Source organism: Vulpes lagopus, chromosome 22, assembly GCF_018345385.1.
Source record: "Vulpes lagopus strain Blue_001 chromosome 22, ASM1834538v1, whole genome shotgun sequence".
In the NCBI taxonomy this organism is placed as follows: Eukaryota; Metazoa; Chordata; class Mammalia; order Carnivora; family Canidae; genus Vulpes; species Vulpes lagopus.
Window position 1 is genome coordinate 15063902 of NC_054845.1, and position 21694 is coordinate 15085595.

The 21694-nt window shown below is 37.9% G+C and overlaps 1 protein-coding gene and 1 pseudogene across 3 annotated transcripts in view; one reads left to right on the forward strand and one right to left on the reverse strand.

The window, feature by feature from the left end:
• ADAM23 (ADAM metallopeptidase domain 23) overlaps positions 1-21694 on the forward strand; it is a 169339-nt gene that overhangs the window by 18528 nt on the left and 129117 nt on the right. The window lies entirely within an intron of this gene.
• On the reverse strand, positions 12180-12650 carry LOC121480706 (annotated as a pseudogene).

Genomic DNA, 21694 nt, shown 5'->3' on the forward strand with positions numbered 1-21694 from the left:
CACAGGGCACCCATTCCAGGGCAGAGCCAAACCTGTGAATTGGCTTGATGCTCCAAATAAGTTTTTTTCTTTATGTGGATGCCTCCTCTGGCTAAAGAGTAGACTGACTACTTTCCTCATCTGGAACAGTATAAATTAATGAATTCAAGGTCTACTTTCAGTTGTGTTGTGAAAGATATTTATTTGTTAACAAGATCTCACAACACTAAATGTTCTCTATTTAAAAATGAAAAAGATGGAAATCCAAACAAATCTCCTCTGCTGATAGACACTAATTATAGAGTTAAGTTCAAAGAAACCAATGAACAGAAGTATAAACAGGACCCTATAACTAAAGACTATGTTGTTCTTTTTAAATGTTTATTTATTTATTTTTTTAGAGAGAGAGAGAGCATGTGCGTGCTGGAGGGGGTGCGGGCAAGGCAGAGGGAGAGAGAGAATCTTAAGTGGGCTTCATGCCCAGCGCTGAGCCCCACATGGGGCTCAATCACACAACCCTGAGCCAAAATCAAGAGTCTGATGCTTGACCGACTGAGCCACCCAGGTGCCCCGTATTGCTCTTTAATTTTGATCTGTTGCTATAGAGTTGAGGACATTCACTTCTTTCTTATCTACATGGCGTGTTCACTTGAGGGAATCATCTCAGCACATTTTTAACCCTAGGTAGTTAGTGGGAACACGATAATCACATGCTCCTGGACCACTTCCTTCTGCCCTCAGTGGGGCTAAAGATTAATTTTAGAAGTCAAATCTAAGTGCACCTAGAGGCGTATCATAAACAATATTCCAAGGCCATGAATAAATTGATTTTTGAGCTTTGCAGATGGGCTCCATTAATAATATAAATCAATCAACACTTAGGGGAGTCCCTCATCTACCATGTGTCTTCTTGCTCTTTACTGTTTCAGCTAAGTAGAATGCATTAAATGAACTTGCAGCTCATTCTGAAATACACTGGTAATAGCAAAGATAATATATTGCCTTTGTAGTGAATCTAAACAGTTTTATCAAGGTACTTTCATATCTATAATTTCATGTGTTCCTCACAGCAATGAAGCAGATTTTATTATTAGTGATTATTATTTCTGTGTTCTAGATGAGAAAACCAAGTCCAGAAAAATCAGGTCAGTTGCTCCAGGTCTTGGGAATTGTTGGCATGACCAGAATGACCTGGACTTCCAGTCACACCACATCTGTGGGTTGAGTAGGGAGGTTTCTGTCCCTTTTAGAAAACTTTCCTCTCCTTGAAAAAGCTCTATGAACTCATTACACCATAGTATACAATCACACACACTCTGGCCTTCTTCTGTAACCAGCTGGGTTTTTTCTCTCCAACCCCCACCCCCCACGCCTCAATGAGTACAGCAGATAAATAATCTTGTTTAAAATCCTGACATTTTTTTAGTGTTTTGTTTACCTGCTTGCTTTCTCTTGTTATTCTTCCTTAACTTTCTTTTTTTGTCTATCAGATTTCCTTCTTCCTTGTCAACTGAACCAAGGGCATTCATGTTTGGTGTTCCCAAATGATAAGTTAGACATTTGGCCATTCTAGAAAAGTTTTACTTTTTTGGAAAAAATGTTCTCTAACACAGGAGTCAGCAGCCTGAAGAAATGGGTCCTTGAAGCAAGCTGAATTAAATAAGAACTGGTTCATTTACCCTCTATTTTTTACTAACACCCAATTTAAACTTTTTGTCAGCATGTGATAACCAGTGTTCCTACACAGACATGATGTTATTTCAGTGCAAAGCAGGGAAATTGGCACCTTAATGATACAGTGTAGGCATTTATTTGTGGGACAAATATGATTTGTGCTAGGCTGTTTAGAATGGCAGGTATTCTTTGATTTTCTTTACTAACTCATTGGTAACACAGTGGGGGAAGAATGGTTGAGGAGTCAAGGGTCACATCTGCTCATGCCAGGTACTCTGAAGCTCCAATTTTCTAGGTTTGCATAGGGCCCGGCATATAAGGGAGGACTCTGTGATGTTACCCATTAATGACTAAGTGCAGGCACAGGGAATCCAAGCTATGAACTGCTCTTTTGTGAATAAAGGGTTGTTTTACTCAAAAAAGAAGGTTGGCTTAGAAGTAACTATGAGGGCATTTGTGGGGAAGGGTGATGCTCAGGGTCTCCCTGGTTTTACGGCTGCAGATGCCCTTGACTGAGTCACCACCTATGATAGTGGCATACTTATTATGCAGAAGGAAGTACTCAAAGACGGGGTATGGTGTCTTAGGGCTACAATCCTCTAAGCCAGGGTGAGGCAGTAGCATGTCAGCATGATGTTTGTAGTCTGAGGGGACAGAGGAGTAGTCTTCCCTAATCCCTTGTGAACAACCAGGGCTCTCTGAGGTAGGCTTAGAATCAGGCATTTGGTTGTAAAGTGAACTGTTTTCCTTGTGGAGCTAATTACCAAGGTGGGTATGGTGTGGCGCCAAATACTATAAATAGCATGGATTTGTATGATAATTTCCCTGAGGAATGTCCCAATTAGATAAACACCTACATACTTCTTCTTCTCCCCACTCTTCAAGTCCCCAAACAAAACCAAACCCAAGAAATACTTTCATCCATGATTGATAATTCTCTGGCTTTGGGATGAAATGTAGCAATTATAAAACCATGACAAGTGGAATAGTATATAGACCTCCCAACCAGAAACATTTAACAGGTGGAAATATCAGAAATCCAATTCTGTTTTTTGTTTCTGTTTGATGCTGGGCTATTACTAAACATACTATGACCAGGAAGTAAACTTTTGGGCTTTGCACCTTAACTGCCTTTAACCAAGAAGAGTTCACATACTGATTCCCTTTCTCTTACAAATTATGGCTAAAAACATGGAACCATTTTAACCATTTTAGGTGTATATTTCTGTGGCATTAAGTAAATTCACATTATTGTGTACCCACACAGCCATCCATCTCCATATTTTTCATCTTCTTCAGCTGTAGCTCTGTCCTCATTTCATACTAATTCCCCACTCTCTCCTTTTCCCTAGCCACTGGCAACTACCATTCTATTTTTCCCCCTCTGTGAATTTGACTATCTCAAGTACCTTATATAAGTAATATTATACAGTATTTGTTCTTTTGTGACTGGCTTATTTCATTAAACATAATGTCTTCAAGGCTCACCCATGTACCATACATCAAAATTTCCTTCTTTCTTAAGGCTGGATAATATTCCTTTGTATGTATATACCACATTTTATTTATCCCTTTATCTGTTGATGGGTACTTGGAATGTCCTACCTTTTGGCTATTGTGAATGACGCTGCTATGAACATGGATGTACAGATACCTTTTTGAGTCCCTGCTTTCAGTTCTTTTGGGTTTACACCAAGAAGAGGAGTTGCTGGAGCTTATGGTAATTCTATTTTTTAATTTTTTGAGGAATCACCATAACATGTTCCACAGCAGCTGCATTGTTTTATAGTCCTACCAGAATGTGCAAGGTTCCAATTTTTTCATATCTGTGTCAACACTTATTTCCTTTTAGTTTGTTCCTTGTTGACATCAGCCATTTTAATCTAATGGGTATAAAGGGGTATCTTATAGTGGTTTTTATTGGCATTTTTCTTAAGATTAATGATGTTGAGCACTTTTTCATTTGCTTATTGGCTATTTTATATCTTTGAAGAAATATCTGTTCAGTCCTTTGCCCATTTTTTAGTTGGGTTGTTTGTTTTGTTGTTGTTGAGTTGCAGGAGTTATTTATATATTCTGGATATCAATTTCTTATCAGATATATTTTCTCTTATTCCATGAGTTGAGCTTTCTGTTGATAGTATAGTTGAATGCACATAAGTTTTTAATTTTAATGAAGTTCAGATTATTTTGTTGTTGATTTGCTTTTGGTGTTTTATCCAAGAAATCATTGCAAAATTCAATGTCATTAAGCTTTTCTCCTATATTTTCTTCTAAGAGTTTTATAGTTTTAGCTCTTACATTTAGGCCTTTCACACATTTTTAGTTAATTTTTGCATATGGAGTAAGATAAAGATCAACCTTCATTTCTTATATGTGGATATCTAGTTTTCCCATCACCATTTGCTGGAAAGACTGTCCTTTCCCCATTGAATGGTCTTGGCACCATTGTCAAAAACTGTTTGATCATATGTGTGAGTATTTATTTCTGGACTCTTTAGTGCTTTGGTCTATATGTCTGTCTTTATGTTAGTACCACACTATTTTTGATGACTGTAACTTGATGGTAAGTTTTGAAATCAGGAGGTATGGGGCCTCTCGCTTTTTTCTTTTTCAAGATTGTTTTGGCTATTTAGGGTCCTCTGAGATTCCATATGAATTTTAAGATGGATTTTCCAATTTCTGCAAAAAAAATTGGGATAAAAAAATACTTTATTTAAATTCAACTTGCCAACAATAGTATAACACCCAGTGCTCATTATTGGGAGTTTGATAGAGATTGCACTGAATCTGTAGATTGCTTTGGGTCACATTGACATATTGATAATATTGAGTATTCCATGAAAAGAGGATGTTTTTCTATTTATTTGTGTTTTATTTACTTCTTTCATCAGTGCTTTGTAGTTTTAAATTTTTTTAAAAAGATTTTATTTATGTATATGACAGAGAGAGAGTGCTCACAAGCAGAGGGCTGGCAGAGGGAGAGGGAGAAGCAGGCTCCGTGTTGAGCAGGGAGCCTGATGTGGGGCTGGATCCCAGGATCCTGAGAGCATGACCTGAGCTGAAGACAGATGCTTAATTGACTGAGCCACCCAGGTGCCCCAGTGCTTTGTAGTTTTCAGTGTCCAAATTTTTCACCTCCTTGGTTAAGTTTGTTCCTAAGTATTTATTCTTTTTTTTGATGCTATTGTACATGGAGCTGTTTTCTTAATATCCTTAAAGGATTTTGCATTGCTCATGTTTAAAAATGGAGCTAATTTTTGCCTGTTGATTTTGTATCCTGCAACTTTGCTGAATTCATTTACTAGTTTTAATAGTGTGTGTGTGTGTGTGTGTGTGTGTGTGTGTGTGTGTGTATGGACGTGTGACATCTCTAGGGTTTCTCTGAATTCTGCAATTCTGGCATGTTGGAAGGTGAGTTGTCCAATGTGGATTCATTATTTGGAAGTGGGCACAGCAGCTGGCTCCAGAAGTAGTTGGTATGAGGTGTTTCCAGGAGAAAAGAGTTTTTGAAAAATAGAGTCAGAGAAGAGCCTAAAGAATAATGTTCTAGGGGCACCTGGGTGGCTCAGTCAGTTAGCATCTGCCTTCAACTTGGGTCAGAATGCTAGGGTCTTGGGATCAAGCCCCATGTTGAGATATCTGCTCAGGAGGGAGCCTGCTTCTCCCTCTTCCTCTGCCTATCGCTACCCCTTCTTGTGCTCTTTTTCCCTCTCTTTCTTTCTGTCAAATAAATAAATAAAATCTCAAGAAGAAGAAGAAGAAGAAGAAGAAGAAGAAGAAGAAGAAGAAGAATGTTCCAGAGAGATGCTGCTGATGGGATCATAGTGCCCCCTGATTTATCACCAGGAAATGGTGGAGGTTTCTGGTGGGGGAATTCTGAAGAGCAGTCTGAGAAATCAGAGGGAAAAGAATATGACAGTAGGTGAAAAACTGATGACAGATTTGCATATATAAACATGCACACCTTCACTTATAAAATTAGTGTAAATATCTGTGAAAAATTAGTAGTTACTCTGCTCTATTTGCATGATTTAAGAATTCAGGGTTCATAAAATAATAAAATGAAGACGAGAAGTCTCTCTCCCAACACTCCCCAAAGGCTGCTAAATTTTTATTTTTAGTTCTTTTAACGTTGAATAATTTATCTCTGCCCTATTTTTAGACCCATCAACCTAAGATATTATCTTTTGTCTGCTTGCTATGTATGAAATATGAAGAATATATCACACTATGTTATGTTTCTTCCTTTCTTTTCTTTACTTCTTCATTTTTATTTCTTACATATTTTTAATTTTCTGATAGTTTTAGCAGGAATTTTATAGTTAAGATGGACTGAGAGGGGGTGCTTAGGGTTAGAATTAGTGGTAAGTTGTTTTCTTCTGCCTCTGGAGAGACCCAGGAAGGACAGTGGAAACACAAGTGCCCCCCTTCAGTGAGTTGCTGGGAGCTCTTGCTCAGCCTTGGAAGGTTGATGGGGAAGGAGGGAGAAAGATTTTGTGGAGGAAAAAATTCCATATTTCCTCCTGCATTATTTTTTAAAAGTGAGGAGGGGCCAGAGGATGAAGAGCCTATTAAGGTTTTGTTCTGGTTATAATGGGAGGCCACTGATGAATTTTGTTTTTATTTTATTTTATTATTTTTATTTTAATATTTTATTTATTTATTAATGAGAGACACACAGAGAGAGGCAGAGACATAGGTAGAGGGAGAAGCAGGCTCCCTGCAGGGAGCCCGATGCAGGACTGGATCCCAGGATCCCAGGATCACGACCTGAGCCAAAGGCAGATGCTCAATCACTGAGCCACCCAGGTAACCCACCACTGATGAATTTTAAAGAAATAACGCTCTCTGATTTGTATTTAAAAAAAATTATTCTGGCTGCATTGTAGACAGTGGGCTCCAGAGGGGCAAGAGTAGCAGCAAGGAGACTAGTTCAGAGATGTCGCAGTTGCCCAGGGAAGAGTTTATGAGGCCAGCCCTAGGGTGGTAGCAGAGGAACTACTGGGAAATAGTTGGTTTGGGATGTACGTTAGAAGTAGAGCTTCCAGGTTGTTGATTTGAGGGTGGGTGGCCAAGAAAAAGGGAGGAGTTGTGGTAGACAGAATAATGGCCCACCAAAGATGTCCACATCCTAATCCCCAGAACCGGTGAATATGTTACCTCACACAGTAAAAGGTGGCTCTGATCACCAAATTCCAATGTGTGGAGGCGTTCCCCATACCCACAAGCAATTCTCAGGACACCAGCAATTCTGAAGTCCTACAAGCCTGCTCCCCATCCCCTGCTTTAGACATCTGTTGCAACCCCAGGTTACCACCTGTACTTCCAATTTTAAATAAGATGTTCCCACAACACCTCTAGGTTTGATGAATTTGCTAGAGTAGTTCCCAGAACTTCTAGAAACATTTTACTTACTAGATTATGAGTGTATTATAAAAGGATGTAACTTAGGAATAGCCAGATGGAAGAGATGTCTAGGGCAAGGTATGGGGAAAGAATACGAAGTTTCTTGCCCTCTTGGAGCAGGCCACTCTCCGCAAATCTTTACGTGTTCACCAAACTGAAAACTCTGAAAACCCTCTGAACCTCTCCTTTTGGGTTTTTATTGAGGCGTTATTACACAGGTATGATTGATGGAATCATTAGTTATTGGTGAGTGATTCAACCTCCAGTCGCTCTGTCTTCCCAAGAGGTCAAGGAGTGGGGCCTAATTTCCAACCCTCTATTCATGGTTGGTTCCCCTGGCAACCAGCCCCCATCCTTAGGTGCTTTCCAAAAGTCACCTCATTAATACAGACCTAGTTGTGGTAGAAAGGAGTCTGTCATGAATAACAAGACATCATTGCACCTTTATGGCTCTGAAGTGATTTCAAGGACTGAGGACCAGAGACCAAATATTATGACAAATGGTGCTCCTATTGCTCTTCTCTCAGGAAGTTCCAAGGTTTTTGGAGCTGTGAGCCAGGAAGTGTAGATGAAGACCAAATATATATGAGAAATGTCTTTTGGTTGTCTAAATGACTAAATATATATGTTTCTTATAAATCATAATATTGCATGTGGGAAAAGAGACTTTATAGGTGGTGACTAAGTTAAGGATCTTGAAACCCGAAGGTCATCCTGGAATATCTGGGTGGGCCCAATGTAATCCGAAGAGTCCTAGGAGCAGTCAGAAAGGAGATGTCATGATGGAAGCAGAGGTTGGAACCACGTGAGGAAAGATCCAGAAGTCAAGGAAAACAGCCTCTAGGAGCTGCACAAAGTAAAGAAACAGATTTTCCCCTTGAGCCTCCAGAAGGAACCAGCCCTCCTGACATTTAAACTTTAGACTCTAGACTTTGATTTTGAACTTCGGACCTCTAGAAGTATAAGATAAAAATTTGTATTGTAAAACACAGTCACAAAACTGCGGAAATTTGTTATAGCAATAATAGGGAATTAGTACAGAAATCAAGAATGGCTGTAGGGCTTTTTTTGTGGGGAGAAGTGTTAACAATTTTCCAACAGGGGAAGGGCTGGGGAGGGAAGTTGAAAAGAAGGCTAAGAGAAAACTGAATGTGCTCCCTTCAAGTGGACTATTGGTCATCTAAATGGATAGGTTGATGAGCAAATTGGCCATGGTCTCAGGGACAGGTCAGGATGAGGTGGAAATGTGGGAACCACCAGGATATAAATGGTATTTAGAGAACTGGGGTTTTATGCCCGCGGAGAAAGCATATTACATTAATCATGGCAAGACAGCTTAGTGACTTCTAAACGGAAGCTGCATACTGACTTATTCCCCCTCATTTCTTGCTGTTTAAATTACAGTTGTTTTCTTTTGAGTCACCAAATGACATTTCAAAAGATAATAAGAAGCTGCCACTTTAGGAGGGAAAAAAAAAAAGCAACACTAAGCATCCTTTTAGAAGATCAGTTTTCTGGCCTGTGTAGATAGTTGCAGTATTTCTTCATTATTTTTGGAAGAATACAAGTGAGCTCATTTAACAGATTTAAACCTGTCGTTTAATCTGGGGGGATTTCTGTGGTATAAATTTTTAGAATTTATTTCTTATTTGTTAGATAACATTTAACTTTTGAAAGAACCAAATTCCCCTTTTCTGTTGGTATCAGCTGCTTGCTGCTGTTTTCTTTCAAGGGCTCTGGTGACAGCTGAAAATGAACTCTGAAATCAAGGTTAAATTTTGTATAAAGGCAACGCATCTAGAGGAATCTCTGTAAATTCATGTATTTCCTGAACATATAGATCAAGAGTTCTCAACCAGGGGCAGTTTTGCTCTCCCTAGGGGATATTTGGCAATACCTGAGGATAGTTTTGGTTGTCATACTGGGGATGGGATGCTACTGGCATCTAGTGGGTAGAGGCCAGGATGCTGCCAAACATCTGGCAGTGCACAGATGCATGCAGCCTAAAATATCGATAGTGCTGAGGTTGCGAAACCATGTTCTAGAACTTTTGTAAACCTATGGATTAGGAAAATGGGAACAATTTTCTTTCTGTCCTTTAACATACAGACTTTCCTACATAAATCTAGTTGTACACTGAGACTTTATCTTTTGTGGCCCTGACATAAGTACTACAGCATTCTTGAAGACTCTATAGTTTCTATTTTATGTGAGAAACTAGCTAATTTAGTGTTAACAGGAGTGGAAAGCAGAAAGAAAAAAAATTTGCTTGAAGTCTTAATTTAAATGGCTCTTTTCTTTCTTGGCTAAGATAAACCAGTGTTAAATGTTATAATCTTATATTTATGGAAAGATTTTCATATTCTATGAGATGTTTTAATTTTGGACTATTTGTCAAGTATCCCTAACATCATGCCCTCTCTAGTCACGACTAATTAGATAGTTATTTGCTTATTTTAGGTAAAAAAAAAATCATCTAAAATAACTATAATTGAAATCAAATGAAATGTTAAAAATTGCTTTATCTCTTTCTTATTCTTTGGGACTATTGAAATAAAAACATTGTGATTTAAAAAAATATTGAAGAAAAATTTCCTTCCTGTCATTTGCTAACTTAAGTAGCAGCCCAAGGAACAGATGTAGGCATAAGATTTATACAATACTCTAGAGTGGTCTCATTTCTAAATTTTGCAATATAAACTTTAATTACCAAATTGGTTAGAGACTCAGAGAAACAGACATTATTTAGTAGGGCGTAGGATATACCTTAATTTCTTTTTTCTAAAGACTTTTTTTTTTAAAGATTTATTTATTCATGAGAGACACAGAGAGAGAGACAGGGACACAGGCAGAGGGAGAAGCAGGCTCCATGCAGGGAGCCCGACATGGGACTCGATCCCGGGTCTCCAGGGTCATGCCCTGGGCTGAAGGCGGTGCTAAACCACTGAGCCACCCGGGCTGCCCTATACCTTAATTTCTGTGACTTAAGATCAGGCCCCTAAGACGGTAGATAACAGTTAGTAAATTAAAATCAGTAAGTGTGTATCTTTAAAAATTTCTAAAATGAGGTGTAATAACAATGTGTACCTAAAAGCAGTGACACATTTGAAATATTAAAAACGTTAAGATAGAATGACTTCTAGAATATGGAAATTATTTCGTGGGAAATCAAAGATCAGCATTGTGTTGTTTCTTTTTTTTTATATTTTAAATATTTTATTTATTTACTCATGAGAGACTCGGAGAGGCAGAGACACAGGCAGGGGGAAAAGCAGGCTGCCTGCGAGGAGCCTGATGCAGGACTTGGTCCCAGGATCCTGGGATTCACAACCTGAGGCAAAGGCAGATGCTCAATCATTGAGCCACCCAGGTGCTCCATCGTGTTGTTTCTTAAGAGTACTTAATGTGTATATATATATATATATATATATATATATATATCTATATGGCTTCGTGCGTGCAATTTATGTGGTTTGTTAGGGAACTACCCTCCTCATCTGCTGATCATTCTTTTATAATTTTAGCACATACATACAAGACATATAAAAAAATGATGCTCTTGGACTTGAATTCTTTTGAGGGAGTTGTTTTAATTGAAAATGTTATTTTAAAACCCAGTGAGTGGGTTGCTTTGTACTGATTTCTACAGTTCCCCCAACCCCAAGTTATCTTAGTTTTCTCATTTAAGCCCTTGCTATTTCAGACAGTAAGTTATCTGCTGAATTATACACTCTTCACTAGTTCTTTTACTGGAATATGTGTTTTGTATCCCCAATATCCATTCACTTATTCACTCATTCATTCAATGCTTAATCATTCACTCACCCATGTATTACTTCTTAATTCACTTAATCACTCAGTGAACATGAATTGAAGGATCTGTCTTTGTGCCTTGTGTCTAACTGCCTACTCCGCATCTCCACTTGCATGTGTATGCTGCATATCAAACTTAGTGGTCCCACACGGAAGTCTTGGATTCTCACTACCACCTACTCCTTCTGCGGTCCTCATGTCGATACATTGCTTGCATCTTCTGGTTACTCAGGCCAAAAATCCTGGGGTTTTCCCTCTCCTGTATTTTGTTGTCCCTTCTAACCCGTATCTCATCTGTAAGCAACTGCTGTTGACTTTGCTTTCACTGCATACCCAGAATATGACCACTTCCTGTCAATTCCACTGCTACTCCCAAGTCCAATCCACCATCACCTTCTGCCTGGACTATTGCAATGGCCTCTTCACTAGACCCTCTGCTTTTTCCCTTGCCCCTCCAACCCTCATCCTTTAGGCTACTGTCAACACAATAGTCAGAGTGAACTTCGAAAAACAGAAAGGAGATCATGTCACTTAGCTTAAAATTCTCAGTGACTTCTTATTTCATTAAAAGTAAAAGGCAAAGTTCTGAACAGTGGCCTTTAAGGCCCTACACAATTGACCCCTCATTGTTTCTCTTACTCATTGCCTGTGATACTCTCCTTGAGTTACTCTCCTTGACCCAAGTTGGCCTATTCTTCAACATAGCTGAAATGCTCCTGCCTCAGGACATTTGCAACTAGATGTTTCCTCTGCCTAGAGTTCTCTTTCTGCAGCTATACTTGTGGCTTTTTCCTTCACCTCCCAAACTTTGCTCAGATGTCACCTTTTCATTATCATCCTTTGTCCCTCCCCTACTTAATATTTTCACCTCTCCATACTATACAGCTCCTAAATTTCTTTTTTTTTTTAAGATTTTATTTATTTATTCATGAGAGACACACACACACACACAGAGGCAGAGACATAGGCAGAGGGAGAAACAGGCTCCCTGCAGGAAGCCCGATGTGGGGCTCGATCCCAGGACTCTGAGACCACGACCTGAGCCAAAGGCAGATCCTCAACTACTCAACCACCCAGGTGCCCCACAGCTCTCAAATTTCTGCATCTCTTGCCTCCTTTATTCTTTTTGCCTACTTGTTAAATTTATTCCTAGATATTTTATTCATTTGGATGCAATTGTAAATGGAATTATTTCCTTAATTTCTTTTTCTACTACTTTTTTATTAGTGTATAGAAATGCAACAGATTTCTTTTTTTTATGGTGAAAAAATTTATATTTAGATTTATAGCCAGCTGGACTCAGTTTAGATGATCCCAATTTTTTTGGCAACATCCAAAGCATCATAGTCAGGAGCCAGTCGAACATATGCTTTCTTCTCTCCATCAGGCCTGGTCAAGGTGTTGACCTTGGCCACATCAGTGTCATAGAGCTTCTTCACAACCTGTTTGATCTGGTGCTATTGCCCTTGACATCCACAATGAACACATGTGTTGTCGTCATCTGTTTTCTTCATGGCTGACTCAGTAGTCAGGGGGAACTTGATGATGGCATAGTGATCAAGCTTGTTTCTCCTGGGGGCACTCTTTCGAGGATATTTGGGCTGCCTTTGGAGATGCAGGGTCTTGGGTCATCGGAATGCAGGTGACGTAAGGATCTTCTTTTTTTTTGTGTGTCTGTGCATGCCTTTCAGCATTGCTTTCTTAGCTTTCAAAGCCTTTGCTTTGGCATTGGCTTTGAGAGGGGCAGGGGCTTTCTTCTTCACCTTCGGCACCATCTTCGTGAAAGGGAATGCAACAGATTTCTGTATATTAATTTTGTATGCTGGAACTTAATTGAATTCATTTATTACTACTAATAGTTTGTTGTTGTTTTTTATAGAATCTTTAGGGTTTCCTATAGTATCATATATCATCTGCAAATAGTGATAGTTTTACTTCTTCCTTACCAATTTGGATGCCTTTTATTTCTCTTTCCTGTTTGATTGCTGTGTGGGTAGGACTTCCAGTACTATGTTGAATAAAATTGGCAAAAGTAAATGTCTTGTTCCTTATCTTAGAGGGAAAGCTCTCAGTTTTTCACAATTTAGTATGATGTTTGCTGTGAGTTTTTCATGTATGGCCTTTATTATGTTGAAGTATGTTTCCTCAAGACCTACTTTGTTGGGAGTTTTTTTAATCATTAATGAATATTGAATCTTGTCAAATGCTTTTTCTGCATCTGTTGAAATGATCATATGGTTTTTGACCTTTTTGTTAATGTGGTGCATCATATTGATTGATTTTTGGAATATTGAACTATCCTTGCATCCCTGGAATAAATCCTCCCTGATTGTGGTGAGTGATCATTTTAATGTACTATTGAATTTAGCATGCTAATATTTTGTTGAGGATTTCTGCATCTGTGTTCATCAGAAATATTGACCTGTAGTTTTCTTTTTTGGTCGTGTTTTGGTCTGGTTTTGCCCTCAGAATAAGTCTAGTTTTATACAATGAATTTGGAAATTTTCCCTCCTCTTCTATTTTTCGGAATAGTTTGAGAAATATAGGCATCAACTCTTCTTTAAATGTTTGGTAGAATTCACATGTGAATTCATGTGGTCCTGGACTTTTGTTTGTTGGGAAGTTTTTGATTACTGATTCAATTTTATTATTAGTCATTGCTCCATTCAAGTTTTCTGTTTCTTCTGGATTCAGTTTGGGAAGATCGTATATTTCTAGGAATTTACCTATTTTTTTCTAGGTTGTCCAATTGATTGGCATATACTTTTTTATAGTAGTCTTTTATAATTTGTATTTCCATGATGTCATTTGTTATTTCTCTTCCTTCATTTCTGATTTTGAGACCTCTCTTCTTCTTGATGAATCTGGCTAAAGGTTTCATTTTTGTTTATTGTTTAAACAAAGCTGCTCTAGGTTTCATTATCTTTTCCATTATTTTTTTAGTCTCTGTCTCATTTATTTCTGCTCTAATCTTTTTTTTTTTTTTAAGTTGGCTCTGTGCCCAATGCAGGGCTTGAACTCACAACCTGAGATTGAGAGTCACATGCTCTACTGACTGAGCCAGCCAGGTGCCCGTCTGCTCTGATCTTTGTTATTTCCTTTCTTCTACTAACTTTAGGCTTTGTTTCTTTTTTTTTATAGTTCCTTTAGGTGCAAGGTGAGATTGTTTATTTGAGATTTTTCTTGCTTCTTGAGGTAGACCTGAATCACTGTAAATTTCTCTTTTAGAACTGCTTTTGTTGTGTCCCAAGGATTGGACTGTTGTGTTTTCATTTTCATTTGTCTCCATGTATTTTTTAAACTTTTTATTTGATTTCTTCATTGACCCATTGGTTTTTAGTAGTATGTTGTTTAGCCTTCATGTGTTTGTGTTTTTCCAGTTTTATTCTTATAATTGATTTCTAGTTTTAGACTGTTATGGTTGGAGAAGATGCTTGATATGATTTGAGTTCTTAAACTTGTGGAGATTTGTTCTGTGACCTAACATGTGATCTATTCTGGAGAATGTTCGATGTGCACTTGAAAAGAATATGTATTCTTCTGTTTTTGGATTGAACATTCAGTATATATCTGTTGTCCATCTGGTCTAATGTGTTGTTCAAAGCCATTGTTTCCTTGTTGATCTTCTGTCTGGATGATCTATCTGTTGATATAAGTGGGATGTTAAAATCCCTTACTTTTGTTGTATTACTGTCAATTTCTCCCTTTTTACCTGGGGATATATTTTTTTTTAATTTTTATTTATGATAGTCACAGAGAGAGAGAGAGAGAGAGGCAGAGACACAGGCAGAGGGAGAAGCAGGCTCCATGCACTGGGAGCCCGATGTGGGATTTGATCCTGGGTCTCCAGGATTGTGCCCTGGGCCAAAGGCAGGTGCCAAACCGCTGCGCCACCCAGGGATCCCTTACCTGGGGAATTTATCATCATCTAAGTTGCTTTAAATTTATTTGTTGATGGTATTACTCACCACTGCCCCCCCCCCAACACATACTAAAATTCAGACTCCAAAAAACCAGGGTTTCTGCTTGAAATATGGTAGACATAGTAATTATTTGTTGAATCAGTAAATTATTTCATATATAATGTAGATACTAATGAAGTAGCATGTGATCAGAGGCACTAGATATACTCCAAAGTACTACTTTTATTTTTATATGTCTTCAAGATTCTATCTAATTCTGGGTTCTTATTTGGAAATTAAAATGGAGTTTTAATGAACCTAAAACATTCTGTAGACATGGTAAGATCTATTATTTGCTTATCAAAATGGGCATGATATTCTGTGCTGAATGGTTGGCATTTTGCAGAATTCTATGAAAGATGAATATTAGAGAAAAATGTGTAACACACCTATACCTGTTTTGAGTAAAATTGTAATGCAAGACAACTGCGAGTCTGGGAAAAGGTCTTAATAGTGTTACTTATGAAGTGTAATGGCACCTGCATGTTTGTAAATTGGGAAAGTCCATCTGTGGATTGGCCCCTAATTTGAAAGTTACTCTTACCATCCAATAGGGCAGAATGCAACCCTTCCATGGCCATAACTAAGGTCAGAATTCAGAGCAAAGAATAGAACCAGACACAACTGAGAACCAGCAAACATAGAATGCTCTCTAATCCATAAATGTAGATGTAGTTGGGTCCCTGTAGACAAAAGGAGGATCCACCCAGTAACATAAAACTTGTGACACATATCTTGCACAGAGTAGTTAGGGAAAACAAAGACCTCTTAGGAATACCATCGTCACATAGCTATGTATTTCTGATAAATTCATAAATGTAGCCTGAGAAATTTCTTCAAATAGAAATAATAGTGTTGGTAGATAGATCTCAACACAAATCAGCTCTGAGCAAGAACAGTATGAGACCCGCCAGTGAGGATCAATAGAATCAAGATATCTCAAGAGACCAGAGATCTGGCATGGACAGGTCTGTTTAGCTTCCCTTGGTTATACATTTTCAGAGTTTCTTAGTGAAGAAAACTGGAAATTAATATTTGAATTCTATCATTTGTGAGTTGCTGGATATAACAGTGCTCAAGTGAACTGTGTAATTATTCTCTCATAATTTTCATTTTGTATTTCAGACTCATTCATTATTAACTAATCCTTAGGTGGTCATCATAAAGATCCAAGTTAAAATTTTTTCTTTTGCTCTGGATAGATATTTGAGCTCACTGGGCTCCTGTAGCCAGGATTCCAAGGACCAGAGTGAACAGACAAGGAAAATAGAGCTCCTCATGGAGTGCTGCCTTACAGAAGCATTTTTTCTTTCAGGATAGTATTAACATTACATAAACAAATTAAAAAAATCTGTCATGTAATGAGTCACAGACATTCAGCATAGAGCTTGGTGTTGTTTGTTTTTTAAAACTTATACCCTATTTCTATTCTTTTATTTAAATTATTTAGTAGGTGTTCAATAATTCCGGCTAGAAGACAAAATATGTTCTCACTTTTTGACAAAGAGTGTTAGGAGAGAGAGGGGTTGTGCGGTTTGGTGATGTGGGAATTGATGAAGAAAAGAAGGTGAATCACACCTCAGCTACTAGATTAATGCATCAGATTAAATGTTACTATTCAAGAAGGCAGCAGAAAGAAACGGTTTCCATGGTAACTGTTGTCATAGTTGTATTTTACTCGTCTTTCAGAAAATATATGAAAGCTAAATAATATAGCTGTAGTGATACTTTTAATGATTTGCCCATTTTCAAGTAGCAAGAGCTCTGGAGGCCTATGATTTCATCTCTCTCTCGAGTTGGCACAATCACCTTAATATCCAGCAAATATTAATCACTAGGGGTAAATGTATGGGAGACAATTCATAGAAATGTCCAAAGATGCTTTGTCACTGAAAGTATATTTTTCTAGAGTTCTCCTGGGTTACTAAATGATCTTAGTGTGGCTCTTTAGGGCTAAAAGGAACCCCCCCACCCCCCGTCCCTAATATTATTTGCTTCTCTTCTTTGGCTGGTGAAGAGGAATTTTAAAAATAAATTTTTAGGGGATCCCTGGGTGGCGCAGTGGTTTGGCGCTTGCCTTTGGCCCAGGGCGCGATCCTGGAGACCCGGGATCGAATCCCACATCAGGCTCCCGGTGCATGGAGCATGCTTCTCCCTCTGCCTATGTCTCTGCCTCTCTCTCTCTCTCTGTGACTATCATAAAAAATAAATAAATAAATAAAACATGGAGACTCAGGGTTGCTTGTTATGGCTGCATAATAATCCCATCCTGACCCATATAATACTTACATAAAAATATGTATTTATAATGTTGGCATTTGACAGTATAGCAGTAATAGATAATAAATATTTTTTTTAAAAAAAATAAATTTTTAGTGCAACTAACTCACGATTTATTCACTGGGATATGTTTGGATTATCAATGCCCATTTTTCCTCTTTGTCTTCAGGATCTGTCTTTTGTCTGTATCAGACTTTGAGAGCGCTTCAAACTGAGTGAGGCGTAGGTAAGAAGAGGAAAGAAGGTGAAACTGGATTCTCTTTAAAACATTATGTAGGGGCACCTGGGTGACTCAGTTGGTTAAGCGTCTGCCTTCAGCTCAGGTCATGATCCTAGGGTCCTGGGATAGAGCCCCACGTAGGGCTCCCTGCTCAGTGGAGGAGTCTGCTTCCCTCTCTGCCTGACTACCTCCGCACCCCCAGCTTGTGCTCTCTCTTTCAAATAAATAAATAAATAAATTTAAAATAAATAAATAAATATTTTTTAAGAAACTGGTTTATTTAGCAGATCACTCTCGGAAAAGATTTGGTCAGATATTTAAAATCAACATGCTATCCTTTTTTTCTGTATCATCAGATTGGATAATTGAATGTTGGCTTGATTTCCTTCAGAATTGAAGTTCTATCTTTCTTGGCTAGGTTGGCTCAGAGAACAAGGTCAAACAATGACCTGCCTCCGTCGCTGGGAGATTCTGATCTGTCTGTGGTCTGTGAGAACGGTGTTCTTTGTTGCTGTTTTGGTGTTGTTTCTATAATATCCATCAAGGTTGGGACTCCAGCTTCCTAGTGTAAGGCTAAAATATAGATTGTTTAACAAAATACACTAGTATTTTTTGGACTTGTATGTGTTCACATGACTTATTGATCTCGTGAAATGCTTTATTTTCTAACAAACTGCTGTGTTTTAATTCTTTTGTGTGTGTGTGTGTGTGTGTGTGTGTGTGTTTTAATTCTGACCACAATTCAGACTGCAGTTTAATGTTCTAGGATGGGAGTCATCCCATGTTTTACTTTAAAAGCGTGTTTCTTAAGTCTCTGTTTGTTAGCGAACACTTAGAAACACTTTGAAATTTCATCCTATTAAGTCGATTTAGGGCTATCTGAATTCTAGCTATCTTTATTTTTATTTTTTTAAAAGATTTTATTTATTTATTCATGAGAGACATAGAGAGAGAGAGAGGTGGAGACATAGGTAGAGAGAGAAGCAGGCTCCATGCAGGGAGCCCGATGTGGGACTCAATCCTAGATCATGCCCTGAGCCAAAGGCAGACGCTCAACCGCTGAGCCACCCAGACGTCTTTGAATTCTAGCTATCTTTAAATGCCGAGAAAGACTTCTCCAGGAAGCTTTTCTCAGCCTTCTGTAGCCTGCAGCATTTTGACCCCTTACATTTAAATGCGCTTTTACCTGTACCATACACTTGTTAACATTAGATTAATCATGCTTAAGTTGTATGTGGCATCTTTACAAATAATATTCTTTCTTATTATTTGATCGAAGTATTATGTTTCTTGCTCTTTGTGGCTTCTCATCTCATTCTCCTTACTCCATTATAAACTTTGATATAAATACTAATTCTTCTTGATCTTTATATCTGCCTCATTATCTCATGTAAGGTTGGGGTTCAATGCAGATTTGTTAATGGATTGACCAGTACTCCTGTGAATTGGAACATGCTAGAAGGAAACACGATGGTATTCTCTCCCACAAGCTACCTATTTAAATGTATCTTGGGAAGAATTTTCAGCAAATTACCTTAATTTGCAAAATTGCCTTCATGTAACATTTACAGCTATTCCACATCTCAGGAAAATGATTCATATTATTTTAAAGACATGACAACTTACAGACCAAGGAGAAAAAAAAAAGTAAAGACATGACAACTTGAACAAAGTCAGAGCATAATGCCTAACGGTAATTAGCAATAAAAAATATAAAATTTGCAAATTTTGCAGAGTATAAATGCACATTGGATTTTGTAGAAGGTGGCCAGCTATACTGGGAGGGAGATTTTAAGGTAGGGCTGACTGCTAACCCTTCTAAAGCATTAATATAGTTTTCTTCTTCTTTTTTCCCCTTTCTCCTCCTATTTTGCCCCCTTCTTCCTAAATTACTGAGCTCTCTCTATATGGCCAAACTTTTCTAGGAACTTTCTGTTACATTATTATATAATTTAATCTTCATCCTCGTCCTTTGGGAAGCTATTGTTATTTATATTTTAATGACCAAAAACACTGAAGTTTGGAGTGCTAAGGGCTTTTAGCATGAACTTGGCACTTTTTCTCACTGAACTGAAGCAGCACTTCATATTTTTTCCTTGATGTATGACTTTGAACAAAAGATCATTTAACTTCTGTGTGCCTTCTAAAAATGTTTTTCTTCTATAAAAGGACAATCAAAACATCTGTCTACTACTAACTTAACTGCACAGGGCGCCATATTATTCTGATTGGTTGAGAGATTAAAACACAAGAAATATAAGGCTTTATTTATTTATTTATTGGGGGGGTGCATGAGCAGGGGGATAGGCAGAGGGAGGCAGAGAGAATCCCAAGTAGGCTGTATGCTCAGCCCAGAGCCTGATGTGGGACTCGACCTCATGAGCCCGAGATCATGACCAGAGCCAAAATCAAGATTTGGATGCTCAACCAACTGAGCCACCCAGTTGTCCCTAGGGCCTAATTATTTTTATTATATATAAAAGTCTCAATCATATTGGTGATCATCATTGTGCAAACTTAGGATAAGGGATTGGAGCCAGATTGTAATTAGAAATGGTCGATTGATGTTTCTTTTTGGACTTTCAAATTTCCAAGGTGTATTTACATATTTTTACATTGTACGGGAAAAAAGATCCACAAGGTAGATTTCTGTGTTTCTTTAACTGTGTGTGGGATAGACCCAGATTAGCTATTTACAGAATAGCCTGTATGATCTGAAGAAAGGGATGTATTTTCCTCAACTTTATTCCAGTTTAAACTTGTTAGTTTATTTCTATTGGAACTTAGTGATTCAGGTCACTGGATTCTGGGTCTCCTGTGACATAGAAAGAGGAGAGAACCACTCTATATAACCAAGTTGATGGTTGTAGTGTAGTGTAGCTTCTTCCTTCAACAACTCAATCCCTTAGAGCAAAGCAGGCTCCTTCTAGGATATGATTAGCTGTTCTCTTTCTTCTTAGTTGGTGAATTTCCAAATCCATCTTCTCGGAAACAACATAAAATGTCCTGAACCTCAAAAGAAAGTGGTGTTTGAGATTCTGTGAACTTTCCCCAGTATATTTGAAGAGAAAGGAGTAGAAACTCTTGGAAAGTCTATCGAAAAATCAAGTGTAGGGGGAAAAAATCATAAGCAAAAAGATAAGGGAAAATATTTCCTGAGAAGGTTATGGATTACACATACAGATGCAGGCATATACTCATTATAAATAAAATATTTTAATGAACATAGAATGAACAATATTATAGCATTAAGGGAATAAAAATAAGAAAAAAATTACCTACAATCTCACTGATAATTAGCTATTTAGCTGTTTTACTTTTTCCACGATTCTTTCCAGTAGAAAAAACAGTTTATTAAGCCTGGGTTCTAACTCTAGTTACAGCATTTTGATCTTTCTAGCACCTTCTTTCCTAGAAGCCCTCAACCCTCTTCTTTAGGAAGTGGAGCTGGAATCATCTCACCAGTGTCTGCTTGGGCCTGCTTCTTACTCTTCAGGGGCTCAGCACTCTATTTGTAAAGCATTTCCTTGTTTTATTCATATGCCACTCCAGATATGTTTTCTTCCTTAGTTAAGTGAGCATGTCCCTAAGTAAACTGAAAAACTCTTAAAAGCAGGAAAACTTCTCCCAAATTTTCTTCTGTTTCCCAAACCATGTACATTATAGAGCATACTGAAGTACATTACTTGCTCAGAGGATGTTATGATTGATAGTGTTCATACCTTAATTCAAGTTGCTCACTTTACCAAATTATGGCACTCAGTTTCATAATATTTTCTGAATTCTGGGCAAGTGTAAACTTTCCACTTCCTATATTTAGTTTCAGTTATGAGTGCACTCTGTAGAACACACAAATCCTTGCCAAGTAGTAAAGAATACTGATTGAACACTCATTATGTGTGAGGTATTTTTGCTTGAAAACATATGTACTCTGGAAATGCCCGATTTCTATTTTCTATAAGGAGAGACAGTCATATTTTTCTCTTGTCTTTGTGTCCATGTTAATGTTAATTGTTCTAGAATAGAAGTCCCAAGAAAATGTAGCTGTGTCTCTTCAGCTTATGTGATGCACATGATTGCTCAATATCATAACATTGCTTGATGGTAAAATGCAAAGCCAGTCTTCACTGGGGGACCTGACAGTCTTCTAAAGTTATTTAATAAGATACCATTAGGTGCTATCTCCTAAAAGGAAAAAATAACCTAGGAAAACAAAAGCACATTGTTAAATGTGTAAATTGTTCTTCAGTGAAGGAGGTTTGTGTATATAATTGAGTTTAGTTGTTTTTGTTTATAGAGCTCCTGTAATTTCCCTGTGCCAGATTCTGAGTCAAAAGAGAAATATCAAGGTGCTTAG